This window comes from Pseudophryne corroboree, chromosome 2 (assembly GCF_028390025.1).
Source record: "Pseudophryne corroboree isolate aPseCor3 chromosome 2, aPseCor3.hap2, whole genome shotgun sequence".
NCBI lineage: Eukaryota > Metazoa > Chordata > Amphibia > Anura > Myobatrachidae > Pseudophryne > Pseudophryne corroboree.
The window spans coordinates 930,399,970-930,422,132 of NC_086445.1; the positions used below are offsets into that span (position 1 = coordinate 930,399,970).

The 22,163-nt window shown below is 49.2% G+C and overlaps 1 protein-coding gene across 6 annotated transcripts in view; it reads right to left on the reverse strand.

Moving 5' to 3' along the window:
- ZFX (zinc finger protein X-linked) overlaps nucleotides 1-5,978 on the reverse strand; it is a 139,354-nt gene extending 133,376 nt beyond the window's left edge. For 2 of the 6 annotated variants that reach the window (XM_063956225.1, XM_063956224.1), the window contains exon 1: nucleotides 5,613-5,978. The gene's annotated coding sequence lies outside the window, so the exon portion shown is untranslated. Of the gene's footprint in view, nucleotides 1-5,005; nucleotides 5,089-5,612 lie in introns of those variants that run through there. The other 4 variants (XM_063956223.1, XM_063956220.1, XM_063956222.1 and 1 more) reach the window with 4 other exon arrangements.
- Nucleotides 5,979-22,163: the final 16,185 nt, after the last annotated feature.

Genomic DNA, 22,163 nt, shown 5'->3' on the forward strand with positions numbered 1-22,163 from the left:
GCAGTTTTACGTGGCTAAACCCTATCTGTTTGGGCGTGACATGCATGTGTGCTGAAACATCAATTGAATCCTGACAATTGTTTGGGTGTCTAAACAGTTCCATTTAGATGGGAACATTAGATTCCCAAAACAATTGAATCGGCCCCTAGATGTTGACATAGACAGAATAGTGACATTTTGAGTGAAGACAGTTAGCATGTCAAAAATAGGATTTTACATTCACTTTGATTGAAAGGATAACCCTAATGTCGGCAGTCAACATTCACAATGTCAATATATGTCAGTGTCAACATTGTTAGTTGATGTTCTTTCCATCGACAATATGATTACATACCTTCATTTGTTCCGAAAGACCGTTGATAGTTGGCTGCGGAGGCTTTGGTTATTCCATTCTGTTCAGGGAAATAATTCTGTATAATATTCCCCTACTGAACAAATGGCGTTCTTGTCTTCAGTACAAATGAGTTTTAGACAAGGACATATTATGATAATCATCATACAATATGCACAAAGCCTAGAGAAGGAACTATACAGATAGTACTAACCCAACCAGGATGCAAGCTGAATGCCAAAGTATGAAGATCAGCAAGTAGTGAGTGTATATTAAAAAATGTATAAAAATATATTTATTAGCATTTATTTATATGGCGCCACAAGGGTTCTGCAGTGCCTTACAAAGTACATGAACCAATGAGCTATCACAATATAAAAGATTGTCCTGCATACTTTATATTTTAAGGATGCAGCTGTTGCAGTTCCTCCTATAGTTGCTGGGTGTATGCAATAATGTTGGTGAGTGTATGCAATAATGTTGCTTGCACAAGTTATTCTCCTGGTGTACACCCTTACTCATTATTATACTGGATTTCTTGTGAAGTTGGCTATATTGTGTAACTTAAACTGAACTGTTTTAATATGCTTGAATAAGGTTTCTCTTAAGTTACATTTTCAGGCATAAGGTCAAGCCTAACATAGCAACTGAATTACAATGCTTGTCCAGTACCTCTTAGCACATTGTGGATTGCAGTGTCGCTATGTACAATTATCAGGGTAAAAGCAGGTAGAAAGTTACTACTACAGTGGTTGCATTGGTGCCTGTGAAGCAGTCCACTGCAACCTTCCAGGAATGATGCAACCACTACAGTCCAGACCAGGAGCAGACTTGCTTAGTAGGCAGCTCTGACAGACAGTCCCTTCCAGTGGTCTCAGGTGTGGCTGCTGGCTTGTGGAGAATATTGGACTAGTACCAGAGGTAATAAATAATAATTCCAGAGTGGCACATTGCTCTGGCCGGCATCGCAAGTTTTCCTTCGCACCACATAGAGGTGCAAGGGAAAACTTGCGATTATGGCACTACCGTAAGTATCCAATATGTATGCACCAGGCATTGTGGCACTTTCCCCCATAGTGCTTCTCTGCTTTATGGACCTAATTCAGCATGAGTTGCAGTTTTGCGAGAAATCGCAAAACTACAACTCCATTCTCTAGCATGAGGGGGCAGCCCAGGGCAGGGCCGCCCCGCATGCAGTCCCCCCCCCCCCCCCCCCGTAAAGTGAGTGCATTGCTCAACAGTGATGCACCTGCATCTCTGGCTCCGCAGCCTGGCTGCGAAGGCAGGCGCCGGACCGCCATGTTTTGAGTCACAGCAGCTGCGTGTGATGTCACGCAGCCACCGCGGCCTGCCCCTCAATCGGTCCGGACTGCGCCCCCAAAACACTGTGCCGCTGCCCCCCTCTTAAACTGCATTTGTGCATGCGCAGAAGTGTGGAAATCGACAAATAGCGATCCATGCTGAATTATCCCCTAAATATTGTCACAGGTGTTCTGAGTTCGGCCGCACAGAAGATTGGGGCCGATATATTAATCTGGAGAAGGCATCAGGAAGTGATAAAGCAGTGATAAACGCAAGGTGATAACGCACCAGCCAATCAGCTCCAATATGTAATTTAACAGTTAGGATCTGATTGGCTGGTGCATTATCACTGATCACTTCCTTATGCCTTCTCCAGGCTTTACACATCTGCCCCATTGTTCTCTAAACTGGAGGAAGCCTTTAGAATATCAGTCAATTTTCTCATCTAACGCAATTAAATAAATTCCTTTTTTGTTTATTAAAGTGTTCCAGACCCTCAGAACCCCAGATCCTTGTTAGTTATACTAAGCTGATTCTGGAGCTCCTACAACCAACCACGCTCCCTCCACATTAGTTGTTAACAGCAAGAACTGCTTTGTTTCCGATACAAACTAATAAGACTTACAGATACATAATGCAGTCATGGGTTATTACTTACAACAGGGGTGGGGAACCTCCGGCCCGCGGGCCGTATAAGGCCCGCGAAGCCGTTTGCTCCGGCCCACCCGCTTCTCCCAGTGAGACACGCCGCTGCTCAGTCCGGCGGCAGCGTGTCTCAGCTGTCAGTGTCAGGACAGGGAGGAGAGTGCGGCGGCGGCATGTAGAACTTGAAACCAGCCGCCGGTTCGTGAGCCAATCAGAGCTCACGGACCGGCAACCAATCAGGAGCCGCGGCTGCCGGTCCGCGAGCTCTAACTGGCTCTCGAACCGGCGGCTGGTTTCAAGTCCTACACGCCGCCGCCCAACATAGCCGCGCTCTCCTCCGTGTCCCGCCGAAAGGAGCGGTAAGTAGCACGGAAGGGGGGGGGGGGGCACTGTGGGGGCATCTGTATACCTGGCACTGTGGGGGGCATTTGTATACCTGGCACTGTGGGGGGCATTTGCATACCTGGCACTGTGGGGGGCATTTGCATACCTGGCACTGTGGGGGGCATCTGTATACCTGGCACTGTGGGGGGCATCTGTATACCTGGCACTGTGGGGGGCATCTGTATACCTGGCACTGTGGGGGGCATTTTTATACCTGGCACTGTGGGGGCAATTGTATACCTGGCACTGTGGGGGCAATTGTATACCTGGCACTGTGGGGGCAATTGTATACCTGGCACTGTGGGGGGCATCTGTATACCTGGCACTGTGGGGGCATCTGTATACCTGGCACTGTGGGGGCATCTGTATACCTGGCACTGTGGGGGCAATTGTATACCTGGCACTGTGGGAGCATCTGTATACCTGGCACTGTGGGAGCATTTGTATACCTGGCACTGTGGGGGCATCTGTATACCTGGCACTGTGGGGGCATCTGTATACCTGGCACTGTGGGGGCATCTGTATACCTGGCACTGTGGGGGGCATTTTAATACCTGGCACTGTGGGGGCAATTGTGGATCTGGCACTGCACTATTGGGGGCATATGTGTATCACGTCCCATTTAACTGGCCACACCCATTTTTTTTGGCGCGCACACACAGTACCTCTATGGGGCAGACCTGCTGGGGGGCAGGGTCATTTTTTAAGTTGAGAATTTTTGTATGGCCCCCGAAGGATTTTATAAATATCCAAATGGCCCTCGGTAGAAAAAAGGTTCCCCACCCCTGACTTACAATAATAAACTATATCTGGTTATTCCCTTGCGTTTATATAACAGGAAATTTACTATAACATGTCCAATGTATTTAAACAGTCTGAAAAGTCCCGTTACAGACTCAGTCGCACAGAAATACACAAGTGTCACATATCCAAAAAGGCGCCAGATGCTAGCAAAGTTGTACGGGACCTAGCTGTTCACTCACGTTAGGCATCTTGTGCTGCGTGGTGTAATGAGGCTGGATGTATGAGAACACATCTATAGGCTTATATTGTATTTTCCTAAGTACTCATATGAGCTACAAAGTAAAATTCATGATCTAGGGATCATGTAGGTCACTGTTGCCAGTTTAATAAAGCCATCACAAAGGCACATTGGTTGGATTCGCTTTTAATTGAATTTGTTTAAGAAAAAGGTCTTCCAAAGCTGGACTGTCCCATACAGAGAAAGGTAAAATCAGGATTGTCCGTCACGTGGGCAGCGCTTAGGCTTTGATAACAATGTATGCCACATTCTCTAAGCTAGTGCTTCCAGTGTAGCAGTGAAACTAGGCTTCCCTTTCACCGCAGCTGGAAAAGAGTGACTGTAAAACCTCCATGTCACAGCAGCCACAAACTGACACCACCTATAAAACAATTTGTGGTCCTCGAGCACCTTTCATTACTATGCATCAGTGCTACAGAAACACATTTAAAGACGCACAAAATGTGCCATCCTACATAAGAATATTTTATATTAATTAACAGCCCGACAACCATACCACCATTTTTGAAAATAAATATTCTGCATTTGGTTTTACCCATACTGTACTTTCTACCAGCTGTGTGACAGTATTAATGCCATATATGCATACAAAACAGAAAGACTTGTTATTAAAATGCTGTAAATCTGGGGGTTTGCTGTATATTACTGTTAGCTCCAATAAAACGTCTCTATTCTACCATTTTACACCAACATCTGCCCACCTAGTCTTTAATTAGTCATTGTAATGCATACTGCTTTCGTGAATATTTTAACATGTGAATAATGCAATCCTTTAAGCAAGGCTGTGCTCCCTGTATATATAACCAAGAAACGGTTTTGTTTTTATATATCAGAAAACCTATAGGATAACTATATATTGCATTGGAAACCAAATGGCATGGCGTTACTGTCCACAGCATTTACATTGGCATTATGACTCAGGACTGATGCGGACGTTGCGGAGAACCGCATTAGTCGTCATGTATATATTTCTAGCTAGCAAATATAATAGCAAAACTGTAAAATAGACTGTTCCTATGGTCACATAAATCATATTCGCCAAATAAAAACTTGCATTAACACAGGAACCTGGAGTTTTTGCAGTCAGATTTCTAGAAACAGAAAATCTGTATAATATGTAACATATTAAGCTATTTCTGACCTACAGACAACATAAACAGGACTAGATAAGCCATTGTAATGTAATCTCTCTGTGCAGGTGTGTGTAGCATGTAACTACCCCTAGGCATCAGGGAGGGTGTGAGCAGACACCGGCCACTCCTAAATAAACCAGGGGCAGCTCAGTCTGCATGTATACATACAATGCTTTCATGTGTGTCCCTTCCCCCTCAGAGACATTCAAGATGGCGGCGAAATCCCCTCCTCCTCCCTGTTCTGCAGCATGTGGGCTGCCGCCATCTTGCTTCCTGAGCTACATAAAATGCAAACATATATAAACGGTGCACAGCCATATAATGCTACAATTCCGGGCGTTATTCGGGTGTGGCCGCCCGCCCATGGCCGTACCCAGCCCCCCCAAAGCCACCTATCCCCCGGTGGGTCCGGCAATGAGCGGCGGGCAGGCGGGGGAAGGTGCTGCAGTCGCCCCGCCGCCGCCCCCCTTCCCTCACCCCCCATTAGGGCCTAGCTGCGGCCTCCTCTGAGGCCTGGAAGGGCAAGCGGTCGCATGGAGGCCTAGAAGCGGGCCGTACCAGGCCGCGGCCTGCCTCCCGGCGTGCTTGCAGAGCGCAGCGTGTACGGTGCAGGGCCAGGGCGGCCGTGTGCTCGGCGAGCTGCTGCTGCTTTACCTCCCGTCCATTAGTGAGGAGGCAGCCGGGCGGAGGAGCCGAGACCCCGGCCTTATAGCGACCCGCTGGCCGCGCTCGTTTCCCGCCCAGGCCCCCGCTCGGTCCCCGGCGCAGGCCTTACCTGTATGCGTCGTCGTGGTTCCCCGATTACTCCGGGACCGGGGGCGCCTTCTCCGTTAGGCCTGTCCGCGATGGCTGATTCGAAGGGAGGGGGGAAGGCATAGAGCGAGTGCGAGAGGCAGAAAGGGAGGGGCCGAGCGCGATGGCTGAGAGGGGGGAAGGAGGGAGAGGAAGAAAGAGCGGGCAGCTCTCCTGGCCGGGCCCGCCGTCAGCAACACACGTCACTGCCGCAGAGCCTCAGGAAAATGCGGAAGGGGGAGGCCGCATCCGAGGCAGGCTGCTTGTTGTTAGCGAGAGAGCCAAGGCCAGGCCAGGGCCGCAGCGCGGGAGCGGCCTTACCCGGGGGGTGGAGGGGAACTGAGCGCTGCCTGCAGCCGCAGCCTGTCCCTGCCTCACCAAACGCCGTGTACATGCCTTATATTCACATTATGCGGCAGATTATTCACAGGGACATAGATGTATACATGTGGTATTATTCACAGTGCATACGTGTATTACATGTGATATTCACAGAACTTCTATGTATTACATATGGTATTATTCACAGGACATATCTATTATATATATATGTGTTTATGTATTCACAGGCTATACATATATGTGATATAGTATTTACAGATCATAACTAAAGTATATGTATATACCATAACTGTATTACAGGTGGTATCATCTATTCCCAGACCATAGCTTTATTATAGGCAGTATCATAATTACCAGACATTAACTGTATTATAGGTGTATTCCCAGACAATTACTGGTGGTATCATCTATTCCCAGATAATAACTATTCTAGTCTGTATCCAGACAACAGGACCGTCACTAGGTGTGTGCGAAGGGGGCGCTGTTACCAGCACTTGTCAATTACCTGTTTTAATTACTTTCACTTGCAGCTTCCCCCCTTTTTGAAACCCAGCATCACCTGACCGTCCCTGTCTCCTACCCCCCACACTTTCTGTCGCTAATACCTATACAGCAGGGGTGTTAAACTCATGGCCCATGGGCTGCATCCTTCTGCGCCCCCTGGCCAGGGGTCCTTATGTAGCCCTTTGGCAGGGAATTGAGACAGAACGCTGACCAGGTTAACGGTGTCCGCCTGGCTCCGGCCCCCACTCTAGGTTGTAGCCCACCTCGTCCAGGCTCCGTAGGATGACTGCCAGCCCCAGCAGCACCACGAGCGGGAACGGGCTCCACACAGCAGCAGAGAGCGAGGAGGGGAGTGGGCTGGAGCCGCGGCAGCAGGCTGAGGCACAGGTCAGCCGCACACACAATACGGTCAGCGGACAGGGGTGCGACTCCATCACCACCCGCCCAGCATCTCACCTGCAGCACGGTGCGGCTCTGCTCACCTGCCTGGCCCCGCTCCTGGCAACCCAGTGGTGTCCCTGGCAACTGCGGCGGCGATACGTAACCGTGATTGCTTATAGCAGGTGGCAGGTGAATGGGTGATGGTGGCAGAGGTACTATACTAGGGGCATTACTTGTACCTGGCATTATGAAAGTGGGGGGAAGTGGGGCAAAAATTATGAAATATTCCGAAATAAAGAATAATCCCAATTCCAAAATGCTTCTGGTCCCAAGCATTTTGGATAAGGGATACTCAACCTGATATATACAGCATTCATGGACTTGACTTGATAGCTCTTTGTTGTTCAGTCACACTGTCCTTTATACCATTTTGGGATGCTGATGTGCCCGGAATTCGAACACATTGCATATGGCATTGCAGTTGGACACTATTCATTCAGCTATCTGCCCTTGCATAGAAAGCTAGAGTTCTAAGACGGAGAGTTCTAAATATTTGAAGCTTACCTTGTACTTTGTGTAGGGGTGATCAGCGTTACGGCTGGGCAGATCTATGCAGTGTGTGGCTGCAAGGGATTTTGTGGCTGCACTCTACGTAGATCAGCTAAATTATGGTGCTGTTTTTTTTTTTTTTTTTAAACTGGGTACAGGTAGCTTCATATAGTTAGAAATCTCATAGTTTTTAGGTGGGATCAAGTGGCTCGGTGGGTGGGGTGTTTGGCCTGGATACAGCAGGTTGTAGGTTGGAGTCCCAGGTGTGCCAGTATATTGGAATGTATTATTTAATGAGGTGTATTGTGGCTGAATGGTGGCAAGCTCTCGGGTTAAGCGCATGAATGTGGTATAAAGAGGATTTGTGTCCAAATCCATTTTCTTGCAGTGTTCTATTAATGCGTGTGTAATAAAAAATAAATAAGTAATATATATATATATATATATATATATATATATATATATATATATATGCAGTGTGGTGTGGTGCCTGCTCATGCGCAGATCATTAAACATCGGAGATTTATGTAAATATCAGAATCAGACTGTATATATATTTAACAAATATCTCCCCCTATTCGCTAATAACACTGTTCTATAACATCACTTTCTCAAACGTCCTAGAGGATGCTGGGGACTCCGTAAGGACTATGGGTGGGGGGGTATAGACGGGATCCGTAGGAGACATGGGCACAGTATAAGACTTTGAATGGGTGTGAACTGTCTCCTCCCTCTATGCCCCTCCTCCTCCAGTTAGATTCTGTGCCCAGGAGTAACTGGACACACACTAGGGGAGCTCTACTGAGTTTCTCTAAAATACTTTGTTAGATTTTTTCATTTTCAGGGAGACTTGCTTGGCTACAGGCTCCCTGCTTCGTGGGACTGAGGGGAGAGAAGTCAGACCTACTTGTTCTTAGTTCAAAGGCTCTGCTTCTTAGGCTACTGGACACCATTAGCTCCAGAGGGTTCGATCACTTGGTGCGCCTAGCTGCTTGTTCCCGGAGCCGCGCCGTCAACCCCCTCACAGAAGCCAGAAGAAAGAAGCCGGGTGAGTATTAGAAGAACAGAAGACTTCAGTGACGGCAGAAGACTTCAGTAACGGAGGTACAGCGCAGCGGTCGCGTTGCGCTCCATGCTCCCGCACACCAACGGCACTCACAGGGTGCAGGGCACTGGGGGGGGAGCGTCCTGGGCAGCAAGTTACTGATGGTCTCTACACTGGCATAAGACGCATATTCGGTGCCCGGGCACCGTTTACCATACCCCCGCCAGTATCAAGCAGCGGTCGCGCTGCACGCCATTGCTCCCACACGCCAACGGCTTGACAAGGGCGCAGGGGGGGCGCCCTGGGCAGCAATATATACCTTTTCTGAGGGTGGCAACGCATGTATACAGTGTGTAGACACTGTATAGGGACCCCCGCCAGCATAAATAAGCTTTCTCTAACGTCCTAAGTGGATGCTGGGGACTACGTAAGGACCATGGGGATTAGCGGCTCCGCAGGAGACTGGGCACAACTAAAGAAAGCTTTAGGACTACCTGGTGTGCACTGGCTCCTCCCACTAAGACCCTCCTCCAGACCTCAGTTAGATTCTTGTGCCCGGCCAAGCTGGATGCACACTAGGGGCTCTCCTGAGCACCTAGAAAGAAAGTATATTTAGGTTTTTTATTTTCAGTGAGATCTGCTGGCAACAGACTCACTGCAGCGAGGGACTAAGGGGAGAAGAAGCGAACCTACCTAACAGGTGGTAGTTTGGGCTTCTTAGGCTACTGGACACCATTAGCTCCAGAGGGATCGACCGCAGGACCCGACCTTGGTGTTCGTTCCCGGAGCCGCGCCGCCGTCCCCCTTACAGAGCCAGAAGCACGAAGAAGGTCCGGAAAATCGGCGGCAGAAGACTTCGGTCTTCACCAAGGTAGCGCACAGCACTGCAGCTGTGCGCCATTGCTCCTCATGTACACCTCACACTTCGGTCACTGATGGGTGCAGGGCGCTGGGGGGGGGCGCCCTGAGGGCAATAAATAACACCTTGGCTGGCAAAATATACATCATATATAGTCCCAGAGGCTATATAGATGTAAAATTACCCCTGCCAGTATCACAGAAAAAGCGGGACAAAGTCTGCCGAAAAGGGGGAGGGGCTTCTCCCTCAGCACACTGGCGCCATTTTCTCTTCACAGTGCAGCTGGAAGACAGCTCCCCAGGCTCTCCCCTGTAGTTTTCAGGCTCAAAGGGTTAAAAAGAGAGGGGGGGCACTAAATTTAGGCGCAATATATGTATACAAGCAGCTATTTGGGGAAAAATCACTCAGTTATAGTGTTAATCCCTGCATTATATAGCGCTCTGGTGTGTGCTGGCATACTCTCTCTCTGTCTCCCCAAAGGACTTTGTGGGGTCCTGTCCTCAGTCAGAGCATTCCCTGTGTGTGTGCGGTGTGTCGGTACGGCTGTGTCGACATGTTGGATGAGGAAGGTTACGTGGAGGCGGAGCAGAGGCCGATAAATGGTATGTCGCCCCCTGTGGGGCCGACACCAGAGTGGATGGATAGGTGGAAGGTATTAACCGACAGTGTCAACTCCTTACATAAAAGGCTGGATGACGTAACAGCTGTGGGACAGCCGGCTTCTCAGCCCGCGTCTGCCCAGGCGTCTCAAAGGCCATCAGGGGCTCAAACAACGCCCGTTACCTCAGATGGCAGACACAGATGTCGACACGGAGTTTGACTCCAGTGTCGACGAGGTTGAGACATATACACAATCCACTAGGAACATCCGTTACATGATCTTGGCAATGAAAAAATGTGTTACGCATTTTCTGACATGAACCCAAGTACCACATAAAAGGGGTTTTATTTTTGGGGAGAAAAAAACAGCCACTGTTTTGTTCCCCCATCAGATGAATGAATGAAGTGTGTAAAGAAGCGTGGTTTCCCCCGTTAAGAAACTGGTAATTTCTAAAAAGTTACTGATGGCGTACCCTTTCCCGCCAGAGGATAGGTCACGTTGGGAGATATCCCTTAGGGTGGATAAGGCGCTCACTCGTTTGTCAAAAGGTGGCACTGCCGTCTTAGGATACGGCCACCTTGAAGGAACCTGCTGATAAAAAGCAGGAGGCGATCCTGAAGTCTGTATTTACACACTCAGGTTATATACTGAAACCTGCAATTGCCTCAGCATAAATAGTGCTGCTGCAGCGTGGTCTGACACCCTGTCAGATAATATTAATACGCTAAGACAGGGATAAGATTTTGCTAACATTGAGTATATTTAAGACGTTGTCTTATATATAAAGGATGCACAGAGGGATATTTGCCGGCTGGCATCCAGAATTAATGCAATGTCCATTCTGCCAGGAGGGTAGTAGAAACCCGGCAGTGGACAGGTGATGCTGCATTTAAAAGGCACATGGAGATTCTGCCTTATAAGGGTGAGGAATTGTTTGGGGATGGTCTCTGGGACCTCGTATCCACAGCAACAGCTGGGAAGAAAATTTTTTACCTCAGGTTTCCTCACAAAAGCCTAAGAAAGCACCGTATTTTCAGATACAGTCCTTTCGGCTTCAGAAAAGCAAGCGGGTCAAAGGCGCTTCCTTTCTGCACAGAGACAAGGGAAGAAGGAAAAAGCTGCACCAGTCAGCCAGTTCCAGGATCAAATCATCTTCCCTCGCTTCCTCTGAGTCCACCGCATGACGCTGGGGCTCCACAGGTGGAGACAGGTGCGGTGGGGGCGCATCTCGGGAACTGCAGGGATCAGTGGGCTTGCCCACAGGTGGATCCCTAGGTTCTGCAAGTAGTATCACAGGGATACAGACTGGAGTTCGAGACGACTCCCCCTCGCCGTTGCCTCACATCAGCCTTGCCTGCTGACCTCGGAGAAAGGTAGTACTGGCGGCAATTCACAAGCTGTTCTTCCAGCAGGTGAAATCAAGGTACCCCTCCTTCAACAAGGCCGGGGTTACTATTCCAAAATGTTGTGGTACCGAAACCAGACGGTTCGGTGAGACCCATTCTAAAATTAAAATCCTTGAACACTTATATACGAAGGTTCAAGTTCAAAATAGAATCGCTCAGGGCGATTATTGTAAGCCTGGAAAATTTCAGGGTATCACTGGACATCAAGGATACTTACCTGCATGTCCCTATTTACTCTCGTCACCAGGTGTACCTCAAGATTGTGGTACAGGATTGTCATTACCAATTCCAGACGTTGCCGTTGGTCTGTCCCCGGCACCGAGGGTATTTACCAAGGTAATGGCCGAAGTACTTATCCCGTACTTGGACGATCTCCTTATAAAGGCGAGGTCCAGGGAGCAGTTGTTCGTCGGAGTAGCACTATCTCGGGAAGTGCTACAACAGCAAGGCTGGATTCTGAATATTCCAAAGTCGCAGCTGGTTCCTGCGACGCGTCTACTGTTCCTGGGTATGGTTCTGGACACAGAACAGGATAAAAAGGGTTTCTCCCGGAGGAGAAGTCCAAGGAGTTGACGTCTCTAGACGGAGACCTCCTAATACAAATACAGGTATCGGTGCATCTATGCACGCGAGCCTTGGGAAAGATGGTAGCTTCTTACGAAGAATTTCCATTCGCCAAGTCCCATGCAAGGATCTTCCAGTGGGATCTGTTGGACAAGTGGTCCGGGTCGCATCCTCAGATGCATCGGCGGATAACCCTGTCTCCAAGGGCCAGGGTGTCGCTGTGGTGGTGACTGCAGAGTGCTCATCTTCTAGGGGGCCGCAGATTCGGCATACAGGACTGGGTCCTGGTGACCACGGATGCCAGCCTTCCAGGCTGGGGGGCAGTCACACAGGGAAGAAACTTCCAAGGCCTATGGAAAAGTCAGGAGACTTCCCTACACATAAATGTTCTGGAACTAAGGGCCATTTACAATGCCCTAAGTCAAGCTAGACCCTGCTTCAACACCGGCCGGTGCTGATCCAGTCAGACAACATCACGGCGGTCGCTCATGTAAACCGACAGGGCGGCACAAGAAGCAGGATGGCGATGGCAGAAGCCACAAGGATTCTCCGATGGGCGGAAAATCATGTGTTAGCACTGTCAGCAGTGTTCATTCCCGGAGTGGACAACTGAGAAGCAGACTTTCTCAGCAGACACGACCTCCACCCGAGAGAGTGGGGACTTCATCCAGAAGTCTTCCAAATGATTGTACACCGTGGGGAAAGGCCACAGGTAGACAGGATGGCGTCCCGCCTCAACAAAAAGCTACAAAGATATTGCGCCAGGTCAAGGGACCCTCAGGCGATAGCTGTGGACACTCTGGTAACACCGTGGGTGTACCAGTCAGTGTATGTGTTCCCTTCTCTGCCTCTCATACCAAGGGTAATGAGAATAATAAGAAGGAGAGGAGTAAGAACTATACTCATTGTTCCGGGTGGCCAAGAAGAGCTTGGTACCCAGAACTCCAAGAAATGATCTCAGAGGACCCATGGCCTCTGCCGCTCAGACAGGACCTGCTGCAGCAGGGGGCCTGTCTGTTCCAAGACGTACCGCGGCTGCGTTTGACGGCATGGTGGTTGAACGCCGGATCCTGAAGGAAAAGGGCATTCCGGAGGAAGTTATCCCTACGCTATTTAAAGCTAGGAAAGAAGTGAACGCAAACCATTATCACCGCATATGGTGGAAATATGTTGCGTGCTGTGAGGCCAAGAAGGCCCCAAAGGAGAAATTTCAGCTAGGTCGATTTCTGCACTTCCTACAGTCAGAGGTGACTATGGGCCTAAAATTGGGTTCCATGAAGGTCCAGATTTCGGCTCTATCGATTTTCTTCCAAAATAGAACTGGCTTCACTGCCTGAAGTTCGGACTTTGTTAAGGGAGTGCTGCATAGTCAGCCCCCGTTTGTGCCTCAAGTGGCACCGTGGTGTTGGATTTCCTGAAGTCGCATTGGGTTGAGCCACTTAAATCCGTGGAGCTACAATACCTCACGTGGAAAGTGGTCATGCTGTGGGCCGTGGCGTCGGCCAGGCGTGTATCAGAATTGGCGGCTTTGTCATACAAATGCCCTTATCTGTATTTTATATGGATAAGGCGGAATTGAGGACTCGTTCCCAATTCCTTCCTAAGGTGGTATCAGTTTTTCATGTGAACCAACCTATTGTGGTGCCTGCGGCTACTTGGGACTTGGAGGATTCCAAGTTTCTGGACGTAGTCAGGGCCCTGAAAAGTATATGTTTCCAGGACGGCTGGAGTCAGGAAAACTGACTCGCTATTTATCCTGTATGCACCCAACAAGCTGGGTGCTCCTGCTTCTAAGCAGACTATTGCTCGCTGGATCTGTAGCACGATTCAACTTGCACATTCTGCGGCTGGAATGCCGCACCCTAAATCTGTGAAAGCCCATTCCACGAGGAAAGTGGGCTCTTCTTGGGCGGCTGCCCGAGGGGTCTCGGCTTTACAAATTTGCCGAGCTGTTACTTGGTCGGGTTCAAACACTCTTGCAAGAGTCTACAAATTTGATACCCTGGCTGAGGAGGACCTAGAGTTTGCTCATTCGGTGCTGCAGAGTCATCCGCACTCTCCCGCCCATTTGGGAGCTTTGGTATAATCCCCATGGTCCTTACGGAGTCCCCAGCATCCACTTAGGACGTTAGAGAAAATAAGATTTTACTCACCGGTAAATCTATTTCTCGTAGTCCGTAGTGGATGCTGGGCGCCCATCCCAAGTGCGGATTGTCTGCAATACTTGTATATAGTTATTGCCTAACTAAAGGGTTATTGTTGAGCCATCTTTTGAGAGGCTCAGTTGTTATCATACTGTTAACTGGGTATAGTATCACGAGTTATACGGTGTGATCGGTGTGGCTGGTATGAGTCTTACCCGGGATTCAAAATCCTTCCTTATTGTGTCAGCTCTTCCGGGCACAGTATCCTAACTGAGGTCTGGAGGAGGGTCTTAGTGGGAGGAGCCAGTGCACACCAGGTAGTCCTAAAGCTTTCTTTAGTTGTGCCCAGTCTCCTGCGGAGCCGCTAATCCCCATGGTCCTTACGGAGTCCCCAGCATCCACTACGGACTACGAGAAATAGATTTACCGGTGAGTAAAATCTTATTTTCTCTGACGTCCTAAGTGGATGCTGGGACTCCGTAAGGACCATGGGGAATAGCGGCTCCGCAGGAGACTGGACACAACTAAAGAAAGCTTTAGGACTACCTGGTGTGCACTGGCTCCTCCCCCTATGACCCTCCTCCAGACGTCAGTTAGAATCTTGTGCCCGGCCGAGCTGGATGCACACTAGGAGGCTCTCCTGAGCTCCTAGAAAGAAAGTTTAGGTTTTTTATTTTCAGTGAGATCTGCTGGCAACAGACTCACTGCTACGAGGGACTAAGGGGAGAAGAAGCGAACCTACCTGCTTGCAGCTAGCTTGGGCTTCTTAGGCTACTGGACACCATTAGCTCCAGAGGGATCGAACACAGGGCCCGACCTCGATCGTCCGGTCCCGGAGCCGCGCCGCCGTCCCCCTTACAGAGCCAGAAGCAAGAAGTTGGTCCGGAAAATCGGCGGCAGAAGACTTTGGTCTTCAACAAGGTAGCGCACAGCACTGCAGCTGTGCGCCATTGCTCCTCATGCACACCTCACACTCCGGTCACTGATGGGTGCAGGGCACTGGGGGGGGGCGTCCTGAGCACCAATATAATATACCTTGGCTGGCAAATCTACACCATATATAGTCAGGAAGGCTATATAGGTGTAAAAATACCCCTGCCAGAGAACCAGTAAAAGCGGGAGAAAGTCAGTTGAAATAGGGGCGGGGCTTCTCCCTCAGCACACTGGCGCCATTTTCTCTTCACAGTGCAGCTGGAAGACGGCTCCCCAGGCTCTCCCCTGTAGTTTTCAGGCTCAAAGGGTTAAAAAGAGAGGGGGGGCACTAAATTTAGGCGCAGTATTACATATATATATAAGCAGCTATAGGGGAAAAAATCACTCAGTTATAGTGTTAATCCCTGTGTTATATAGCGCTCTGGTGTGCGCTGGCATACTCTCCCTCTGTCTCCCCAAAGGGCTTTTGTGGGGTCCTGTCCTCAGTCAGAGCATTTCCTGTGTGTGTGCGGTGTGTCGGTACGGCTGTGTCGACATGTTTGATGAGGAGGCTTATGTAGAGGCGGAGCAGGTGCCGATAAATGTGATGTCACCCCCTGCGGGGCCGAAACCTGAATGGATGGTAATGTGGAAGGAATTACGTGACAGTGTCGACTCTTTACATAAGAGATTTGACGACATAACAGATGTGGGACAGCCGGCTTCTCAGCTCGTGCCTGCCCATGCGTCTCAAAAGCCATCAGGGGCTCTAAAACGCCCGCTACCTCAGATGGCAGACACAGACGTCGACACGGATACCGACTCCAGTGTCGACGACGAGGAGACTACTGTACATTCCAATAGAGCCACCCGTTATATGATTGCGGCAATGAAAAATGTCTTGCACATTTCTGATGTTACCCCAGGTACCACAAAAAAGGGTATAATGTTTGGGGAGAAAAAACTACCAGTGGTTTCTCTAACGTCCTAGTGGATGCTGGGGACTCCGTCAGGACCATGGGGAATAGCGGGCTCCGCAGGAGACAGGGCACATCTAAAAAGCTTTTTAGGTCACATGGTGTGTACTGGCTCCTCCCCCTATGACCCTCCTCCAAGCCTCAGTTAGGTTTTTGTGCCCGTCCGAGAAGGGTGCAATCTGGATGGCTCTCTTAAAGAGCTGTTTGGAAAAGTTTTTTTTAGGTTTTCACTCAGTGATTCCTGCTGGCAACAGGATCACTGCAACGAGGGACTTAGGGGAGAGATCTCCAACTCACCTGCGTGCAGGATGGATTGGGATCTTAGGCTACTGGACACTGAGCTCCAGAGGGAGTCGGAACACAGGTCAGCCTGGGGTTCGTCCCGGAGCCGCGCCGCCGATCCCCCTTACAGACGCTGAAGACGGCAGAGACGGAGGTCCGGAAACAGGCGGCAGAAGACTTCACAGTCTTCAGAGAGGTAGCGCACAGCACTGCAGCTGTGCGCCATTGTTGTCACACGGCTCACTGACATGGTCACGGAGGGTGCAGGGCGCTGCTGGGGGCGCCCTGGGCAGCAATATAAATACCTATTTGGCAAAATAAATACATCACATATAGCCATTAAGGCTATATGTATGTATTTTAACCCAGGCCAGTTCTTAAAAAACCGGGAGGAAAAGCCCGCCGATAAAGGGGCGGAGCTTATTCTCCTCAGCACACAGCGCCATTTTCCCTCACAGAAAGGCTGAGGGGAAGGCTCCCATGCTCTCCCCTGCACTGGGTTAAAACAGAGAGGGGGGGCACTGATTTGGCGATATAAATATATATTAAATGCTATAAGGGAGGAACACTTATATAAAGGTTGTCCCTGTATAATTATAGCATTTTGGTGTGTGCTGGCAAACTCTCCCTCTGTCTCCCCAAAGGGCTAGTGGGTCCTGTCCTCTATCAGAGCATTCCCTGTGTGTGTGCTGTAAGTCGGTACGTGTGTGTCGACATGTATGAGGAAAATGTTGGTGAGGAGGCGGAGCAAATTGCCTGTAATGGTGATGTCACTCTCTAGGGAGTCGACACCAGAATGGATGGCTTACTTGTGGAAGTACGTGATCATGTCAACACGCTGCAAGCCGGTTGACGACATGAGACGACCGGCAAACAAATTAGTACCTGTCCAGGCGTCTCAGACACCGTCAGGGGCTTGTAAAAACGCCCATTTACCTCACGGACACTGACTCCAGTGTCGACGGTGAAGAAACAAACGTATTTTCCTTTAGGGCCACACGTTACATGTTAAGGGCATGAAGGAGGTGTTACATATTTCTGATACTACAAGTACCACAAATAAGGGTATTTTGTAGGGTGTGAATAAACTACTTGTAGTTTTGCCTGAATCAGATAAATTAAATGAAGTGTGTGGTGATACGTGGGGTTCCTCCGATAGAAAGTTATGGGCGGTATACCCTTTCCCGCCAGAAGTAAGGGCGAGTTGGGAAACACACCTTAGGGTGGATAAGGCGCTCACACGCTTATAAAAACAAGTGGCGTTACCGTCTCCAGATACGGCCGCCCTCAAGGAGCCAGCTGATAAGAAGCTGAAAAATAGCCTAAGAAGTATATACACACATACTGGTGTTATACTACGACCAGCAATCGCCTCAGACTGGATGTGCAGCGCTGAGGGGGCTTGGTCGGATTTCCTGACTGAAAATTTTGATACCCTTGACAGGGACAAGATTTTATTGTCTATAGAGCATTTTAAGGATGCATTTCTATATATGCGTGATGCGCAGAGGGATATTTGCATTCTGGCATCAAGAGTAAATGTGATGTCCATATCTGCCAGACGAAGACACGACAGTGGTCAGGTGAGGCAGATTCCAGACGGCACATGGAAGTATTGCCGTATAAAGGGGCGGTCCATCGGACCTGGTGGCCATGGCAACAGCTGAAAAATCCACCTTTTGTTACCCCGAGTCACATCTCAACAGAAAAGGACACAGTCTTTTCAGTCTCAGTCCTTTCGTCTCCATACGGGCAGGCGGGCAAAGGCCAGTCATATCTGCTCAGGGGTAGAGGAAAGGGAAGAAGACTGCAGCAAGCAGCCCATTCCCAGGAACAGAAGCCCTTCACAGCTTCTGCCAAGTCCGCAGCATGACGCTGGGGCAGTACAAGCGGACTCAGGTGCGGTAGGGGGTCATCTCAAGAGTTTCAGCACGCAGTGGGCTCACTTGCAAGGGGACTCCTGGATCCTACATGTAGTATCCCAGGTGTACATTGGAAATTCGAGATGTCTCCTCCTCACAAGTTCCGGAAGTCTGTTTTACCAACGTCTACCTCCGACAGGGAGGTAGTATTGGAAACAATTCACAGGCTGTATTCCCAGCAGGGGATAATCAAAGTACCCCTCCTACAACAAGGGAGGGGGTATTATTCCACACTATATTGTGGTACTGAAGCCAAACGGCTCGGTGAGATCTGAAATATTTGAACACTTACATACAAGCGTTCAAATCAAGATGGAGTCACTCAGAGCAGTGATAGCGAACCAGGAAGGGGACGATATGGTGTCACTGGATATCAGGGACACTTACCTACATGTCCAAAATTGCCCTTCTCACCAAGGGTACCTCAGGTTCGTGGTACAGAACTGTCACTATCAGTTCAGACGCTGCCGTTTGGATTGTCCACGGCGCCACGGGTCTTTACCAAGGTATTGGCCGAAATGATGATTCTTCTTAAAAGAAACTGGTACGCTTCCCTGATAAGGGCAAGGTCCAGAGAACAGTTGGAGGTCGGAGTAGCACTATCTTTAATAGTTCTACGACAGCACGAGTGGATTCTAAATATTCCAAAATCGCAGCTTTTCCGAGGACACGTCTACTGTTCCTAGGGATGATTCTGGACACAGTCCAGAAAAAGGTGTTTCTCCCAGAGGAGAAAGCCAGGGAGTTATCCGAGCTAATCGGGATCCTCCTAAAACCAGGAAAAGTGTCAGTGCATCAGTGCACAAGAGTCCTGGTAAAAATGGTGGCTTATTACGAAGCAATTCCATTCGGCAGATTTCACGCAAGAACTCTTCAGTGGGATCTGCTGGACAAATGGTCCGGATCGCATCTTCAGATGCATCAGCGGATAACCCTATATCTAAGGACAAGGGTGTCTCTCCTGTGGTGATTACAGAGTGCTCATCTTCTAGAGGGCCACAGATTCAGCATTCAGGATTGGATGCTGGTGACCACGGAGGCCAGCCTGAGAGGCTGGGGAGCAGTCACACAGGGAAAAAATTTCCAGGAAAGTGTGATCAAGTCTGGAGAATTCTCTCCACATAGATGGAGTTAAGAGCAAAATTATAATGCTCTAAACTTAGCAAGACCTCTGCTTCAAGGTCAGCCGGTATTGATCCAGTGGGATAACATCACGGCAGTCGCCCACGTAAACAGAAAGGGCGGCACAAGAAGCTGGAGGGCAGTGAAAAGACTGCAAGGATTTTTCGCTAGGCGGAAAATCATGTGATAGCACTGTCAGCAGTGTTCTCTCCGGGAGTGGACGACTGGGAAGCAGACTTCCTCAGCAGGCATGACCTCCACCCGGGAGAGTGGGAACTTCATAGGGAAGTTTTTCCGCATGATTGTGAACCATTGGCAAAGACCAAAGGTGGAAATGATGGCGTCCCGCCCGAACAAAAAACGGGACAGGTATTGCGCCAGGTCATGAGACCTTCAGGCGATAGCTGTGGATGTCCTGGTAACACCGTGGGTGTAACAGTCGGTGTATGTGTTCCCTCCTCTGCTTCTCATAACCAAGGTATTGAGAATTATAAGACATAGAGGAGTATGAACTATACTCGTGACTCCGGATTGGCCAAGAGGGACTTGGTACCCGGAACTTCAAGAGATGCTCACAGAGGACTAAGGGCCTGGGGAGCTAAGAAGGGACTTGCTTCAACAGGTACCATGTCTATTCCAAGACTTACCGCGGCTGCGTTTGACGGCATGGCGGTTGAATGCCGGATCCTGAAGGAAAAAGGCATTCCATAAGAGGTCATACCTACCCTGGTCAAAGCCAGGAAGGAGGTGACCGCACAACGTCATCACCACATGTGGTGAAAATATGTTGCGTGGGTGAGGCCAGGAAGGCCCCACGAAGAAAATTCAACTAGGTCGATTTCTACACTTCCTGAAAACAGGAGTGTTTTGAGCCTAAAATTGGGGTTCTTTAAGGTTGTAAGTTTCGGCCCTGTAGAATTTCTTCCGGAAAGAATTGACTTCAGTTCCTGAAGTCCAGATTGTCAAGGGAGTATTGCATATACACCCCTTTTTTGTGCCTTTAGTGGCACCGTGTGATCTCAACATAGTGTTGGGATTCCTTAAAATCATATTGGTTTGAACCGCTCAAATCTGTGGATTTGAAATATCTCACATGGAAAGTGAACATGCTGTTGACCAATATCTCACATGGACAGTGACCATGCTGTTGGTCCTGGCCTCGGCCAGGCGATTGTCAGAATGGGCGGCTTTGTCTTATAAAAGCCATATTTAATTTTCCATTCGGACAGGGCAGAACTGGGACTCGTCTCCAGTTTTCTTCCTAAGGGGGTGTCAGGTTTTCACCTGAAACAACCTATTATGGTGCCTGCGGCTACTAGGGACTTGGAGGACTCCAAGTTACTAGACGTTGTCAGGACCCTAAAAATATATTTATATATATATAGTTTAGGACAGCTGGAGTCAGAAAGTCTGACTTGCTGTTTATATTGTATGCATCCAACAAGATGGGTGCTCCTGCGTCTAAACAGACGATTGCACGTTGGATCTGTAGCACAATCCAACTTGCACATTCTGTGGCAGGCCTGCCACAGCCTAAATCTGTAAAGGCCCACTCCACTAGGAAAGTGGGCGCATCTTGGGCGGCTGCCCGAGGGGTCTCGGCATTACAACTTTGCCGAGCAACTACGTGGTCAGGGGAAAACACGTTTGTAAAAGTTTACAAATTTGATACTCTGGCTAAGGAGGACCTGGAGTTCTCTCATTCGGTGCTGCAGAGTCATCCGCACTCTCCCGCCCGTTTGGGAGCTTTGGTATAATCCCCATGGTCCTGACGGAGTCCCCAGCATCCACTAGGACGTTAGAGAAAATAAGAATTTACTTACCGATAATTCTATTTCTCGTAGTCCGTAGTGGATGCTGGGCGCCCATCCCAAGTGCGGATTGTCTGCAATGCTTGTACATAGTTATTGTTACAAAAATCGGGTTATTACTATTGTTGTGAGCCATCTTTCAGAGGCTACTTCGTTTTGTTATCATACTGTTAACTGGGTTCAGATCACAAGTTGTACGGTGTGATTGGTGTGGCTGGTATGAGTCTTACCCGGGATTCAAGATCCTTCCTTATTGTGTACGCTCGTCCGGGCACAGTACCTAACTGAGGCTTGGAGGAGGGTCATAGGGGGAGGAGCCAGTACACACCATGTGACCTAAAAAGCTTTTTAGATGTGCCCTGTCTCCTGCGGAGCCCGCTATTCCCCATGGTCCTGACGGAGTCCCCAGCATCCACTACGGACTACGAGAAATAGAATTATCGGTAAGTAAATTCTTATTTTTTCCCCCATCTGATAAATTAAATGAAGTGTGTGAAGAAGCGTGGGCTTCCCCTGATAAAAAGTTAATAATGGCGTACCCTTTCCCGCCAGAGGACAGGTTACGCTGGGAGACACCCCCTAGGGTGGATAAAGCGCTCACACGACTATCAAAGAAGGTGGCACTGCCGTCTCCGGACATGGCCGCCCTCAAGGAACCTGCCGATAGAAAGCAGGAGGCTATCCTGAAGTCTGTTTATACACACTCAGGCATTATACTGCGACCAGCTATTGCTTCAGCATGGATGTGCAGTGCTGCAGCTGCGTGGTCAGATTCCCTGTCAGAAAATATTGATACCTTAGACAGGGACACTATTTTGCTAACCATAGAGCATATAAAAGACGCAGTTCTGTATATGAGAGATGCACAGAGGGATATTTGCCGGCTGGCATCTAGAATAAATGCACTGTCCATTTCTGCCAGAAGGGGTATATGGACCCGGCAGTGGACAGGGGATGCAGATTCTAAAAGGCACATGGAAGTTTTGCCTTACAAGGGTGAGGAGTTATTTGGGGATGGTCTCTCGGACCTAGTTTCCACAGCGACAGCTGGAAAATCAGCATTTTTTCCCCATGTCCCCTCACAGCAAAAGAAAGCACTGTATTATCAGGTAC